Source organism: Crocodylus porosus, unplaced genomic scaffold (assembly GCF_001723895.1).
Source record: "Crocodylus porosus isolate Cpor-Errol unplaced genomic scaffold, CroPor_comp1, whole genome shotgun sequence".
Taxonomy (NCBI): domain Eukaryota; kingdom Metazoa; phylum Chordata; order Crocodylia; family Crocodylidae; genus Crocodylus; species Crocodylus porosus.
The window spans coordinates 139,343,569-139,348,640 of record NW_017728931.1 but is presented as its reverse complement, the minus strand read 5'-3'; the positions used below and the strand labels follow the sequence as shown (position 1 = coordinate 139,348,640).

At 48.8% G+C, this 5,072-nt stretch overlaps 1 long non-coding RNA gene across 1 annotated transcript in view; it reads right to left on the bottom strand.

The window, feature by feature from the left end:
* Positions 1-283: 283 nt before the first annotated feature.
* LOC109315834 overlaps positions 284-5,072 on the bottom strand; it is an 18,694-nt gene continuing 13,905 nt past the window's right edge. The window contains exon 3 of the long non-coding RNA XR_002102625.1: positions 284-295. This is a non-coding gene — a long non-coding RNA (uncharacterized LOC109315834). The remainder of the gene's footprint in view (positions 296-5,072) is intronic.

Genomic DNA, 5,072 nt, shown 5'->3' with positions numbered 1-5,072 from the left:
TCCTTCTTGCATTTGAAATGGACTGAAGCACTCCTGGAAGTTGTGGGAGTGTGCCCTCTGCATAGCTACAGGATGGCGCAGTTCCCCTGACTGGTTATGTGGTCATGCAACTGTTATGATTTTTCACCACACCTTTAAATTCCTGGGAGCTTGCTGGCTCAAGCCGTCAATTTGTGCCTGGCTCCGAGGCTGCTTCTTAATGAGGAGAGAAGTGAAAGCAGTCTCCTGGAGACATTCATTTTTGCTGTCTTCCCTTCGTCTGCGTGCGGCGGGGACACGCTTATTGCTCGCTGCTCTAGTCCCTACAAGTATTGACCCAGGTCCTAATCCTGCTGTTCCCACTGAAATTGCAGGACGTGCAGATGCACGGCCCCTCACAGGAGCCGCCCCTACCTTTGTCGGACATGAGCTGAATGTAATAAAGCAATGTCCTTTCCCCTTAACTAGAGGTTGTATTCCTGTTCCTTATCCCTGCCCACCCTGCCGGTGGTGGCAGGCTTCTTCTGTATCTCCTACTGCTTCCTTCATTATGCCAGATTGCCGTTCATCTGTGCCTGGGGCTTTGTCAATTTTTAACACTTCTAATTGCACAATTATCTGCTTTAGTGCTGTGCTAAAGCCTCTTAGTGCTTCACTCTGCCCTCCAGGAAGATGTATCCCTACTTCAGCATGGCCGCGGACAGGGGGGAGTGCTCAGTGTATATACAGCCTGTATGCAAGCAATCCCTGTGTTTTCCATTTCTCTCTTCCTTCTTGAGGTCCAGTCTTTCTGGTCCTCCAGAGGTGAATTATTTTGGCAAGTCGAAGCATAACTGGCTTTCCTCTTCTTGAGAATGGAGGGTGGGAAATGGGCTTTTCTATTATTCATGCCCCCCATCGCCTTACAACCCTCTCAGGTGCCAAGGAGAGGGAGCAACCCTGATACAGAGCATTGCCCAGAAGTGGTCTGGAAAGGGTTTGTTGCCAGCTATGCTGCCAACCCACTCTGTGTGACCTTGAATAAGTCATGCCATCTCTCTCCGCCAGTGTTTTCCCTTCATGCCCTTTGTCTTGTCCGTTTAGACTGTAAACTCGTTGGCATCAGGGTTTTCCCTTGCGCAACGAGGCCCTGATCTAATTGGGGGACTGCAGGCTTTGCTATAACGATTAAGGCCACAACAAGGGTTGACATTTGGCAGTGAAATAGTGCTCCTTGGAAGGCCTGTGCCTCTGTGGACTTGCTCCTGATTTACAGGGTGTGAGTGGAAAGCCAGAGGCGGGGGTGTTACACCACATCAGCCAGCAAAATTGGAGTCAGGCCGGTATTGTAAATCAAGGTTGCCAGCCTCTGAGGTGCTTGTCTGTGCACCCATAATGCCCTTGTAAAACACAGTTGTTTTGTGATGGCACAAGAAGTCCAAGGCTATTTTGGCACCACCAGAGCATGGCACTGGAGGCAAGCTGAATGGCCTATGGGTGCAAGGTGGCTAAGGCTCTTCCCTTGCTGGAGCCCGGGGTGCATAAGGTGATGTAACCAGTGGTGCATGTGGCTGCCTTTGTCCCCCTGGGTGCCTGAATGACCCAGCACCAGCCCTTTGCAGATGGCTTCGTTACAAATCCAGAGGGATGCCTCAAATGTATGTCATCTGCAAGCGGTGCAGGGCGCCTTGGCCACTCCGGTCCTCCGTTGGGTACGAAAGGCAAATGGTATCAGCAAGAAAGAGCATTGCCAGGAAAATGCCAGCAGCAAAGGAGGAATGAAACACCCTCGACCGCCTCCTTGAGCAGCTCTCTGTTCATAATTAGTACTTAATTGCACACTTTTACAGCGTGCTTCACTGCAGTATTGGGATTCTCCCATTAAGGTGATGCTCTCCACAAAAGACCCTTTAAAACACATCCTGTTCTGCAGGACATTTCCTCCTTTGTTAGGGGTACAAGACTGAGTTCCCATAGGAAAGATGTGTGACTTTCTTAAAAAGGGACAGTGTGGTAGCGCTCCTGCTTCTCATTCACATCTTTATATGAGAGCTCATTTTGCAGGGGGAGGTGGGGCCTTAGCCCAGCATTTATGCTCAGCGTAAGCCCTGGCAGAAGCCAGTCCCATGGCTACAAAAGCTTGGCTGCAAGTCCCTATCAAGCGTGCTCTGTGCCAGGTGGATGGAGCAGACAGGCAGCCCAGGAGACTTGTGGACTTTGGAGCCAACTAGGTCTTCTGTACCTGATGCCTGGGAACCTGAATTGGACTTGACACTGGATGGAGGTGCAAAACCCTGGGGATAGCCTGCCTTGCGCAGGGAGAGGTAGTTAGCCATGTGAGTCTGAAGTCAGTTTGAAGACAGGGTAGATAAACTTCTATAGACTGACTAAATAAGATCAATACAGAGAGAGCACATGCTTTTGTGAACCTGAGTTCACTTCGTTAGGTGCCCTGCTCAGTCACTGCTGCATCCTGACCCAGGTGGCACTACCATGCGTCTTTCAGGGTTGCTCCCTGATACAAAGCTTTGCCCAGAAGTGGTTTGGAGGTGACAGAGGTAGAGATCAGTGGTCCTAAGGTCTTTTCCAACAGAGGAGGGTGCAGTCTTCTAGCCAGCAACAGATGGACTGAAGTTATTGTCAGTTTCCAGGATCTGAGGAGCTCAGGGGACTTGGTGGCTAAGCATCCCTTTGAGCATCCCTTCTCCCGAGCAGGAGCTCATGGACCTAGATGTGGCTGCTTTCAAGTGCCTGCTGCTAGTACGATGCTTTTGCATTGCCCTGGCTCCCAGACCTGCCATCACAGCCCTGCTTTGCCAGGCAGCGGGCAGTCACATCAGCAGCATGCCACAAGCCAAGGGAATCGTGCTTGTGTATTGCAGATGCTGGGGACAGCTTGATGACAAGGTACTTCAGGGTACAAAGAAAGTGCATATGAATGCTAGGAAATTATCTCCGTGTCACTTACTGTAATGCTGCAAAACTCCAGTTGCTTGAAGCAGGCAAAAGGCAAGGTAATGATGGGGGGAGCGTCTTTATTTTCAAGAGCTGGCAGCCAGCGCTCTTTGAACATCTGCTCCTCGATGCATATCTACAATAACACAGCTGCTGGAAGACAACCTGCTGTAACGCTCGCCAAACTCTTTCTGTTCCCTTATGTGGCAATTTGGCTTTCAGCGCTTGGGTGTAATTAATCTCCAAGAAATTGTCTCCTTTGCATATCTCCCAGCCATCGGCCTCTTGAAGGGGATACTGGGTGTTGGGATCGCCTCTTGCAGAACCATAATGCCAGTGGCTTCCTGGGAGGCACAGCTTTGTTTGCAGTGTGAGAAGATGAGCAGAGCCTTGTGAATGCATTGCTTTTATGGTAAGAGGAGGTGTGTTAGGAAAGGGGGAATAAATGTGTCCTTCAGCGGTGCCAGCTCTCCTCCTTCCATGGCAAGTCATAGGATTTTCAGCATTTGTCACCAGGCGCCTGCTGTGGGAGTCGTGGCGTCGCTCGGGAATCTCTACATTCATGGAAGGAAAAGTTTCCTAGGTGCACAGAAAACTTTGCGTGGGAAGCATTGCACATCCCCACGGTGCAACCACCAGAAGACAATCAAGAGCAACTCTGTGAACATTTATTTTTTTAACAGAAATCTCATTTGGGGGTCTAAAGTCTTGATTTTTTTTTTTGTTTGAGGGTGGCAACATGGCATACAGTAGTTCCTGGTGGCGGACTGGCTTTTTCGTTCTTTATCCTTAGTGTAGATGCGATTTGCCGTGCTAGTCTGAAGTCAGGCAGAAGGCAGGGCAGGGTGACACCTTAAGGATTTACTGGTTTAGAGGCATGAACTTTCATAAACAACAGCCACTTTGTCAGGTGCAAGGAGGATTCTGCTGCTGCGTCTATCCTACATCCACCCAAGCCTTGCAAGTTAAGCCATCTTGTAACTGGCCCACTGAAGGAGAAGTCCGGACCCAGATGGTCTGACAAAGGTAGTGCGTGCAAAGACATTTGTGCAAGTTGGTGTTTAACTTGAACACACAGTCACTTTCATTGCATGCCCAGGAAAACTCACGTTCCTGGAGAAAGCAGTGCAGGGGATGATTTTAGGAGGTAACGCTGCTCTGAGGCTAGCCAGATCCTGCACAGTGGGTGTGTCTACACATGCATTTGCTGCACAGTACATTACTACACAGAGGTGGTTTTACGCCAGCGTCTACACATGCAGGCATTATAGCACAGGAACACTGTGTGTGGACTGACTTGGGACTAAAGTTAGTCCCAATTTAGTCTACATGCAAAGGGTTATTGCACGGTAAGGCGTCTACATGTGCCTTACTGCACAGTAACTAATCAGGCATAAATTTGCTATCTGCATGATGCAGTTAGCAAATTTACGCCCAAGTCGGTGTAAGTCACTATAGTTGTTGCACATTACGGGCACACATGTGTAGATGCGTTACTGTACTGTACAGTAATTTTTGGGTACTGTACCTAACCTAAATTACTAACCTAAATTACTGCACAGGAACTGTGCACATGTAGATGCACCCAGTGTAAAGAAAACCAGATCCTAAGTAAGACTGAGGGCATCCACTGCTACAGTACAGAGCAGCATGGTGAAGCACAGTGCCCACACGCTGCATGCAGAGAGTTGGAAGTGGATGCAGTGTTTGTGCACCCGCTGTCTCAGCGTCTCCAGGTGTAATGGTGGAGAGGAGTAAGAATACCGGTACTTGGTCACCGGCTTTCCAGTAATACCAAGAAAGTGTAAACAGCTGAAGTTAGTACAGTATGGTAGCAATGCTAATTCCTGAGTGATAATCCAACTGGCCCAATTCTCCCAAGCTCAGGAGACTATGTTGCATTGGGAGAGGTTTGCTTGTATTACAAAATTGGTGGCATTATATCAGTATAAGAAGCAATCCTGGAGTCTCTGGGTGGGAAAGCGAAGGTGGCAGATATCCATCCATACCTGCTAACTGCTGGGAAGAGGGTTACAGAATACACTGCGGCATTTCAAACCACTGCAGCCATGTTACTGGGCATTCGGTAATAATAATAATAAAAAAAATCATCTATCAGTTCTTCCTTTCAAGAATCAAGTAATTCTCATAGAGCTCGG